The sequence below is a fragment of the Hylobates moloch genome, unplaced genomic scaffold (assembly GCF_009828535.3).
Source record: "Hylobates moloch isolate HMO894 unplaced genomic scaffold, HMol_V3 SCAFFOLD_4, whole genome shotgun sequence".
NCBI classification, from domain to species: Eukaryota; Metazoa; Chordata; class Mammalia; order Primates; family Hylobatidae; genus Hylobates; species Hylobates moloch.
Genome location: NW_026652279.1, coordinates 171,010,399 through 171,021,362, shown reverse-complemented (window position 1 = coordinate 171,021,362; position 10,964 = coordinate 171,010,399). Strand labels below are relative to the sequence as shown.

Sequence of the window (10,964 nt, the reverse complement as noted above, 5' to 3'; positions counted from 1 at the left end):
CGCCTAAGCTGGGAGGGCCTAACATGCAGCCAGAAAAAAAAAAAAAAAAAAATGGTTGAAGGCCGGTTCACATCTACTGCCTAGCGAGCAAAATCCTCACTGATGTCGATTTCACGTATATGGAGGTGAATATATTCACTTCCTAGGCTGCTGAAACGAAGTGCCACAAACTGCCTGGCTGAAAATAACAGGAATTTGTGTCTCACCATTCTGGAGGCTGGAATTCTACGATCAAGGTGATGTCAAGGCCGGACTCTCTCTGAGGCTCCGGGTAGAAGCTGTCCTGCCTCTTCCTGGTTCTGATGGGGCCGACGGTGCTCACGGATGCTCCTGCGGGCCTGTAGATGCATCGTCACAACCTCCGCCTTCAACCACACACCGCGTTCTTCTTGTGTGTCTTGGTCTTCAAGTGGCGTTCTTCTTTTTTATAAGGACAGCGGTTTTATTGGATGCGGGGCCCAGCCCATTCCAGTGTGACCTCGTTCTAATTAATTACATCTGCAAGGACCCTATTTCCAAATAAGGTGACATTCTGAGGTCCTGGGGGGTTAGGACTTCAACATCATTTTTGGAGAAATCAGTTCGATCTTTAACAATGTCCAGGTAAAATGGTTTCATTTTCAGCAAGTGGACGTTCAAGTTCTCTATTTGAGGCATTTTTCTCAAGGATTTCTAACAATAGCTCATGTTACAGGTTGCATTTATTTTTCGCCATAATGATTTTTAAAATGTCAAAGCCTTGGCCTAACGACATGGGTGAGTTTGTTTTTATTGTTAGGAAGGATTCTATGCTGCTTTCAAATGTCTGCAGGTTTATTTTTAGCTGGACAGGAAATGCAGCTTACGCTTATGTTCGTTTGTAGGCTGCCCCCTTTTTTGGAGGAATGTTATTGTTAGAAAACCACGGTCAGTTTGGAGATGAGTTTGGATTGAGCACCACGCAAATCTAAGTTATAATTATACTACTCTCTGCTATAGATTTTCCAAAATAATCTTTCTGTTCATCAGAATTTGAAACCTTTCAAATAATGATTCCGTTTGTTATTCACAATTTCACAGCCCAGCAGCTGCCTTTTATTTGTCTTTAAATAAACGGTCAAGAGGTTTCGATGTAACCTGGGGTTGAATTGAAGGTAGCATGTCCATGTAGTGAGATGTAAAGTGAAAAATAAAAAGACATAAAAATGCTATGTCGTGACCACAGGATACCAGAATCATTCTTGTTTATTATGACTAAACATCCAGTTATTTCAAAGGGAGGGAAATAGTTCATCCAGAACTTACCTAAATTTTTCATTGTTTCAGCAAAACGGGGTTTGTGATTTGGGGGAAGTTTAGTTCTTAAGTAGAGGGCCTTTCCATCAGACAAGCTGCTTGTATTTGTCGCTGGTGCCAGGGATAAGCTAGTATTTCAGAAGAGAGCAAGGTAATTCCATCCTAATGCCGTAATGAGGGTGACAGTGAGGTACAGGAAACGGTGGGACTTTCCACCTAAAAATAACCGCCAGCAGTTATATTGTCAGGTGGCTGTGATCTCCATCTCCAACAGGGAACCTTCAGGGAGGAGGTTCTTTGACCTTCCTTGGTGTGATTGCCTGGGGAAAAGTGATCATTTCATGGAATGGTGTCTGTTTCTCCATCCTCTGAGGGACTTCTGAATGAATAAGGTATCACTCTCACACCCCAAACCAACACTTTCGCCCTCTGTTGAAATACTACTTAAAGGATGGTTGCATGAGGATGGATTCTATTTTTGCCTATGACCAAACACAACGAGTCTTAAAAAATAGCCTAGATTTCTTTCTGCTCTGCCTTGAGTGATGATTACAAACACCCCAGCCTTCCACACTGGTAAGGGCCACTCTCAGGTTCACTAGTATATTTGATGGTGACCACTTACTAAGGTGCCTGCTGTGAGCTGGGCACATATCATGCGTGTGGCACGTCCCATCTCATTTAATCCTTACAACAGCCAGATGAGCTACAACACTCAGATGGTGCTCCCTATGTCACCTTTACAGAGAGGTGACATGGTGGTATGGAGGTAGCCAGGAAAAACTGCGCGGAGGCTCTGACCATCCATCTCTTTGCTTTATGCCTGGGATCACTTGCAGATGAACCATCTGCCCCCTCCCTTGGCCTTTCTGGAGGGATGGACAAAATACAGTATTAAAGCTACTGCTTCTCTCTGTGCAAACAGCCCTCTTCCCATTTGAGGAAGGGAGTTGTCTATGCTGGAGAGACCCCCATGAACCAAGGAGCAGCTCAAAGCGAGCTTCCATCCATGTCCTTTCAGGGGTCTGCGGATCTTCTGCTACTGCTTTAGCATCTCTGCTCTCCTCCCCTTCCCAGGCTCTGATAGAACCCTGAGGGCCTCACTTCCCTTGCTCCTGGACTTGCAACTAGGAATACATTTAAAAAGTCTCCTCCAGAGGAGCACAATTCCAGCTAAGCCAATCATCCATTTGAACCTTTGTGTCTTGGGTTATCGGTTTTCTACTGCAAGGGATGCACCTTGTTCCTTGGAAGGTTACATGGGGTTTGTTGATGGTGTAATTGATTGCCCATGTGATTTGGAAAGACGAACTCGGAGGGTTGAAGCAGGATGTATCCTTCCACGTTTTAATTGCTCCCAAGAATGATCAGATAATTGCCTTCCTTTGAAGGATCCATGAGAATGTGCTGAAGTGTCCCAGCAAAACAAAAGAGAGTCTCTGAGCGGCTTCTATTCTTGTCTGGCTCTGTTGACAGCGACTGAATGCTCTGGGGAAGAGAAAAGGCTGGCAGGGAGCCTGGACCCAGAGGAACGTGAGGAGAGCAGGGCCCCCTCCGAGAGACGTTGGTGTGCTGTGCTCATTAGAAGGAGAATGTGCCACTTGTACTGCCTTCTGCTTACTGCCCCTCCTCCAGGGAGGACTTGTTGAAGGCATGAGAAAATATGGAGCCGACCCTGGGGCTGGCAGCTGCCGCTGCACTGGAGAGCCTGCCTCCGGGAGCCAGGGACCGGCCGACCTGAGCACACACTTCCTTCCTAGCCTTGTTACAAACATTCCTGTGAGATGGGCAATTCTAAAAGGCTTGGCTGGCTTTAAATGGAGATTGTGAAAAGGCTTAAGCACTTTTGTGAAGTCAGATGTGACTCATCTCCTGCCTGTCCTTATGACCTGCTGGTCCAAACAAGTGGATGCATTGGTGAGAAAAGAAATGGAAAGAAAAAGGAAAAAGAAAAGAAAATACAACCTTGGTATTTACTTTTTTGGTGGTTTCTATGCTTGATTGTCAAAATCCCTGTGCAGATTGGCCAAAGCAACAGTTTCTGGTGTGACCGTGGACCCTGGCTGCATTCAGATGCTGGTTTCTAATGGAGAAGATATTTCTTTTTGTGTCCAAGAGTCATGGGTTGGGTGGTCTGAGGGTGAGGTGATGTCAGGGATCAGGCCACAGGGTGTAAATGCAGAAGGACTTTGACACTGCGGACTCCAAAGTCCTACAGGCAGGCTGGGGACAGGCAGGCCCCAGCACAGGGCCTGAGACGGACCTCTGCATCTTGAATAAGATCACCAGTCCCGGTGGGTATTTCAAGGTTGTTATAAAGTCAGGCAATGGGACCAAGACAGAAGCTTTGAGGACTGAAACAGTGGTTCTATGAGTAGTTCAGTAATGCAGAATCAGGGCCACAGGAAGCTCAGCTTCTGCAAGCTGGTGGCTGCCTCTGTAAAACATGGGTCTTTACAAGGTTCGTGGCCGCTGCAGTTATCTGGGATGTGCACTGATTTTTATTCTGATCACTTGTGAGTCTGCCTGTCTCCCTGTGTATTTAGTTGCCCTTCCATTGTAAAGGGTTTAGGGCTTGGGAAGGGCTGGATTCCTGCCCCCAAGTCCTCACCCCTCCCTTGGACTAGTGCCATTGGACTGTGCCTTGGTTGTGTCCGTGGACAGTTGTGCATGTGAACAGGCTTGACCACGTGCCCAGTGCACCAAGACGTAAGGGCACCAAGCGCATCTCCTCACCCCTCTTGCTCTCCTGAGCTCTGTCAGGAGACAGTGTGTGTCATGTGGCCCCCTGGCCGTGAGGCTGATGGGTGTGGAACACACCTGAACTGAGCCCAGCCGACCCACCCCTGCAGCAGAACGGCACCAGCCCCCTGCCGGCCTTCAATGCAAAAAATAAAGGCTGTAGACCCATGAAGATTGTACAGGCAATCCTGACCTCAGTGACGGGGATGGGCTGGTGCCCTCCCTCGAAGTAGGAGGGACCTCACAGTCCATGATGACGCATTTAGTTCAGGGAGGGTGAGGACTTGGCAGCAGCGATCCCATCCACCCCACTGAGCCACCGAGACTGTAGCCGCTGACATGTTCAGAATTCATTTTATTAAGCAGCACAAATGGATGAATAGAGCATCTTCAGGTCCCAAAGAGTCCTGGGTGAGCCTGGGTTACATGGAGGGTCAGCCGGGAGGTCAGAGGAACCTCAAGATGCAGAGCTGGGCCTGTCAGGACAAGAGGGTCCTAGCTGTAGAGACTTCGACAGGAGAAAGAGAAGGCAGGGAGCCCAGCGAGTCGTGTTTTTCTCAAAGCCCACCAACAGCAAAAGCAACAGAAGCAGCAAAACGCGCAGACCTCATCATTCCCGCGGAGCTCCTTTCTGGAGTTCAGCCACCGCAACGCATTGCCTTCCTGTCATTTGAGTGGTGTGTGCCTCATTCATAGTCATCGTTGGGGGGTGTCTCAGGAACCCCCTCACATCGCTGTCCCTTTCAATTACCCCCCATTTGATCTCCATCTTTGAAGTGGGGTTTTAAAAGCACATTGACAGCATCGTTTGGGTGATTGGCCCCGCTATTGTACAAAGGTTTAAGGAGATTAGCTCAGCCCCTAGACAAGATGGGAGAACTTCATTGCTCCTTGGCACCCAGTCATTAATCTGTTCTCAGAGCCGCTTCCTGAAGTGGGGAGTGCCTGGGAGACAGGCTGCAGAGCTCAAATCGTGAGGCCCTTTGTCGGACACACATTCTCAACAGCACTCAGCCTCCACTGTGCACAACAAAAGACATTTTCCTGAATTATGGGAGGCAAAGTCCATTAAGTGCAAAACTACGGTGGAAAAATGGCTTTCACGGTTTCCTGGGAGGTAGCCCCTGTGATTACAAATCCCACAAACTTTCATACATGAGAATTCAGCAATAAACCCTGAATTTCCTGGGGGACTGTCTCTTGTTAGCTTTTATTAATACCAGCCTTTTGGAGTTCAAATGGTCTTCCTTGTGCTATCTGTAGTACTTCAACACCTTGTGGTGCCACAATGCTATCGTGGTCCATTTCTGAGCAAAACAGATACTCCACAAATGACGTAGGTTTCCATCCTTTTAAGTCTTATTCTAATGCTGGAGAACCTGCATGCACATGTTTTTAATATATAAATGCCATGAGAAGAAAATGTACTGATGAATTGTGTTTCAAAGCTGTTTTCAAGTTTTTAAAAAATTCCTAAAACGAAGCCATCTCTTGTGTAGACTAAGTTGGAAAGGGTGCTTGTCTTCCTGGACCAGCTCACACAGGCTGGATAAACCAGAACCGCTGAGTTAGGTTACCAAATACTGCAGGAACTAACCCCAGTATTGACAAAGCTTCTGTCTGCAGAAAAAGAGTTACACATATCCTCTGGGAATTCGGAAAACATCCTCCTTGTTTCCTTTAGATTCCAAAGTCTCTCTTAGTTTCCCTCCTCCTCCCTCCCACGGACTTTGAAGGGGGAATGGAAGTCAGGAGCAGTGGCTGCTAAGGCACAGAGGGCAGAGCCCTGGGAACACAGGGCCTCCCCAGCAGCCCCAGCCCAGCTGAGCGGCACGATGGGCGGCTCTTGCGGGAGCTAGTGCTGTGGAAAGAGAGATTCAAAATCGCTGGTTCTGACGGGCAGCGGGAAGCATGGCTCCCATGCCTATTTGGCAGGGGCTTCCCTGGAAGTGGGATTGGACGCCTCTGGGTTTTGTCAGCACCTTCTTGCTGAGCGGGGTCTAATGAAGGTGTAGAAGCTGGGGACCTTAAGTCGGTGGCCCTTTGTCAGAGATTCTGAATGGCAACCCGTTTCAGCTGTGAACCACAGAAGGCAGTTCCCGGCTCCTGCTGGGCTCCAGCCCGAGGTCCCTGGGTCCTCCCTGAGTCAAACCTGGGCGGGGGTGTGCTCGCCTTCATGTTCCACTCTGTTAGAACGTTTCCAAAGCAGCGCTCTTTGTGTCCCTGGGTTAAAAAAATTCTTTCCTGGAAGAGCTGTTGCAATTTTAACTTAAGCTTTCTTTTTCCCCTAAGACCCAACTGTGTGCCCACAGGACTGGACTGAGTGGGTGTCTGCAGCCAGCTCCCTGCGGAGTCTTTGTGACCAGTCCAGTTTACACTTGGCTTTCTATTTTCTCAGAAACTGTGGTCTCCCAGGAGTCACGCCAGCTCCGGGAAGGTATGCTGTGTGGGTCGGTGCCACCATGAACGGGGCATGCCCAGGCGCGTCTAACCCCCATGACTTCCTTACGTTCACCTGCTTTCCACGGGCAGTTTGATTTGGCTGACAGCTCAGGTGCTCTTTACAACCTCTGTGGGGAAAATTAGAGTCCTTATCTCATCAATTACATGAGAGAGGGCTTTCTATCAGATACCTCACCCCTTTCACATGTTCTTTAAAAATATCAGCAGAGATGAGTGAAATACTATTAATAACTTAGTGGCTCAATCTCACTGACACAGAATTTCCAGACCCCTGATTATTTTCTGTGATGAGTTGAATTGTGTCTCCCAAAAAGTTCAAGTCCTAAATCGGGTACCTCTGAATGTGGCTTTATTTAAAAATGGAGTCATTGCAGGTATAATTAGATGAGGCCGTATTAGAGTAGGGTGGATTCTAGCCCAATATAACTGCTGTCCTTATGAAAAGAAGAAAACATCGTATGAAGACAGAGATGCACAGGGTGGGCGCTGTGTGAAGATGACAGCAGAGGTTGCAGAGATGCTTAAAGAGCTGAGAATACCAAGGACCACCGGCAACACCAGAAGCCGGGAAAAGGCAAGGAGGGTTCCACTCAGAGTCTTGGAGCATGGCCTCCCGATGCCTCGATTTCAGACTTCTAGCCTGCAGAATGATGAGACAGTACATTTCTGTAGTTTTAAACCACCCAGTTGGTGCTATTTTCTTACTGAAGCCCTAGCAAATGAATATACCTTTTGTTGTGCACACTCACCTAGACTGGTAGATCTCTTATCCCCAGGTGAAGATAAGAACACCAGCCTTGGAGAGATTGAGCAGTCTATTCAGCGTCACACAGCTTTCCTGGAGCTAGAAGTGGTGCTTGAGCTGGTTGCTGTAGTTCTGGCCTCATCGTTTTGTTTGTTTTCTGCTTACCAAAAGGTACATTCCCCTGGTCTGTGAAGCAGGTGATGGAAAGGACCAACAAAATGATTCAACAAAGTTTTGAGGTGTAATTTCAAGATATCAAGTGTTGAAATGAGTTTTGTCAAGTGCATACATCCGTATAACCCAAATCATGTCAAAATACGAAACTTTTCCATCACCCAGAGGGTGTTCCCTTCAATTACAATCCTCCCACCATTGATCTGACTTCTCTCCCTACAAGTCAGTTTTGCCAGTTCCTGACCTTTGTAGAGGGGGACTCACTCTATCTGTTTGGCTTCTTTGTTCTGCATTGTTTTAGATTGTCCACACTGTTAGGTACTCAGGGAATTTGTTTCTTTTTATTGCTGAGTAGTTTCATGATACGAATTCACCGCAATTTTTTTGCCCATTTGCCTGGTGATGGACATTTAGGTTCTTTCCAGTTTGGGGCTATTATGATTAAAGCGGCTATACACAACCACACAGCTTCATGGATATTGTTCCGTTTGTCTTGGGTAAATACCTGAAAGTGGAATTGTTGGGTTACACAATGCAGGTTTATTTAACTTTATAAAGCAACTGAGAAACCATTTACGAAATAGTGAAATCATATGAAGATGAAGGCATGTCTGCTTGCTGCCCTGTGACAGCCCCGTCTTCCTCCTATGACACAGCACAGTCTAATCATGGTGAAAAAGTGAAATGGGTGCATTTGGCTTGGTATCTTGCTGATCTACAACCACACACAGACGGGTCCATGCAGGTGCTGGTTTTCACCGTCGTGTTTCATAGACATCCCTAGACCTACATATTAAAGACTCTGGGGAGACAAAACTAATATGGGAAAACTTTATTTAGAAATACGGTTTTATTTAAAGATAGAATTTACTTAAATACAGAATTTGTACCTAAACATAGAATTGTTTTACTTAAATATGAAATTTGTTTTACTTAAATATAGAATTTTACTTAAGTATAATATTTGTATTTACTTAAATATAGAAGAGTCAATTTCCTTGATTTCAAAAATAGCCAGCCCCTTTCCACAGAATTCACAGATGGCAGAAGCTACCATTAGAAAATAACATGGATGTAGGGAGCTTCTTGGTGTTTCCGTTTATCAAGCACATTCGCAGAATGGGCAGTTTCTTCCACATTTGATCTTACAGAAGGCTGTGGAGGACAACAGAGTAGAGAAACAGCAGGTCGTGTCTCTAAGGAGGCTGGCACAACTGCTAGTGGGGAGAGGGGAGAAGGATGGAAGAGGGCGAAGGAAGAGGAGAGGAAGAGACACGGGGAGCCAGGGGGAGTGGCAGGGGAGGGCCAGGGGAGAATAAGACGAAGTCTGAGAGAGATGAAGAGGGAAGAAGCAGGAGACACTGATGCTGTGGAATAGAAGAACATGGAATATCAGTGAAACACTCACAGAAGGTGACTCACAGAGACCGGGTCAGCATCTCAGGTGGATGCCACATACATGTGGTGGATGGCCTGGCTTACCCCATCACCGCGTCAGGGACTGACCAGAGGACACAGAGGTCTGTCCTGCACATACCACAATGTGTGCACAGTGCAGGGGTACAGTGAATGTCCGCAGTTTGGGGCTGTGTTTCATCTTCAGCTTTGTGGATTCTTGATCGGGAAACCCAGCATCTCCCTGATGCCGACTACCCTGGAGATAATACATCCACAGAGCACAGCAAGTCCCCGAGTAAGTTTTTCATTTCAAGGTGGAATGTTGCGCCTTGGGTAACCGTGTGTCCCCAGGGACTGCAGAATGCCACAGCACACAGCAGCTGCAAGAGACCTTGCCCTGTAGTGTGGTGGGGCTGGCCCTGAGCACTGACTCTGCAATAACCAACTGTGAACCTGGGGCTGTGCCTCTGCCTCTCTATGCCTCAGTAGGTTCTTCTATGAAATGGGCATTCTAATCATGGAGTATACAACATAACACAAACCACTGAGCCGTGTCCCCAGCGTACAAGGTGTGCTCCAAGGACACCAGCTCTTATTATCAATACTTCTCTTTACTCTTTTATTATCATGAGAGGAGTAACAGGAACACTTAGCACTTAGCTACAAAGCATTCTATCTTTAGAAAGGTTGCATGATACAGGGCGGGTCCATTTAAGGCCTGGAATCTACCAGCTGTGACCTAAACTTGTTTAAGCTGTTATTTATTTTGTAAACCTATTAACATAAATTTTTGAATAGGTAACATTCATATGGTTCAAAAATACATAAGAAGTAAAACATTGAGAAATCTCTCCTGTTCCATTCACTCACCTCCTTCTTGTGCTCATCTCTACCTTCCTAGAAAGCCACAATCATTTGTCTTTATGCTTCTAGTATGTATCAATGCATATAAAATAAATATATTTTTATTCTTTTTTCTTGAGTTTTTTGACCAAAGATTGCATAAAATTCACATGTCTGACATTGCTTTTTTATGATTCATTTAAACTACCTTGGAGATCTTTAAAAACCAATATGCATAGAGTTTGCTCCATTCTTTCATTACAGCTGCATATACTGCATACTACGGATGCACCACACTCTAACTAGTCTTCTTTTATGGACTCTTGAGTTGCTTTTCTAACACTTCACTGTTACCAAAAATCTTGCCATAAATAACCCTGTGCAGGCATATCTGTAGGGTATCTTCCTTCCCAGAATGGGTCAAGGAGTATCAGCATTTTAAGTTTTTTTTTTTTTAAGATGGAGTCTCACTCTGTTACACAGGCTGGAGTACAGTGGCATGATCTCGGCTCACTGCAACCTCCACCTCCCAGGTTGCAACAATCCTCCTGCCTCAGCTTCCTGAGTAGCTGGGACTACAGGCATATGCCACCAAGCCTGGCTAATTTTTGTATTTTTAGTAGAGACGGGGTTTCACCAGGTTGGCCAGGCTGGTCTTGAACTCCTGTCCTCAGGTGATACGCCTGCCTCGGCCTCTCAAAGTGCTGGGAGCCACCTCTCTCAAAGTGCCACCCCTCTCAAAGAGCCACCCTCTCAAAGTGCTGGGAGCCAGCACTCAAAGGTGTGAGCCACCACGCCCAGCCTAGCATTTTAACTTTTGATAGATATTGTACATTTTCCCTCTAAAACAGTACCAATTTGCATTCCCACCAGCAGCACACAAAGATGACTATTTCTCTTCAGCCTCAACAACAGGGTGTACTATTAAACTCACAGAAATGAGTCTAGGTCAAAAATACTATGAGTGAAGTTGAGCATCTTTTCATCTATTAAAGGATCCTCTGATTTTTCTCTTTCTCAAAACTCTTGTTCATGTCATTTTCATACTTTTTATTGGGTGGTTAGTCTTTTTTAAAAGTAATTTTTTTTAGAATATCTGTGATGAAAATTACATGTATTTCTGTCCTTGATTTTGTCCTCAATTTTGTTTATGGTATTTTAAAATTATTTTAATTAATATTCCATGTTGGCACATATAATTCCTGACACAAATTCAAAATTTTCAACTTTTTAAAGGCTTCTCTATATTGAATCACTAGTTTGCAAGTTCTGCTCTATCCCAAGACTGTGGAGGAATTCCCCCATGTTTCCATGGGACATGCTC

The 10,964-nt window shown here is 45.8% G+C and overlaps 1 long non-coding RNA gene across 1 annotated transcript; it reads right to left on the bottom strand.

Moving 5' to 3' along the window:
- Positions 1 to 4,356: 4,356 nt before the first annotated feature.
- LOC116466518 (uncharacterized) lies at positions 4,357 to 7,868 on the bottom strand. Its single transcript, XR_004247584.1, has 3 exons — positions 7,644 to 7,868; positions 7,230 to 7,411; positions 4,357 to 7,120 (listed from the first exon to the last, which is right to left on the bottom strand). It is a non-coding gene; the product is annotated as an uncharacterized LOC116466518 (long non-coding RNA).
- Between the last annotated feature and the right edge of the window lie 3,096 nt (positions 7,869 to 10,964).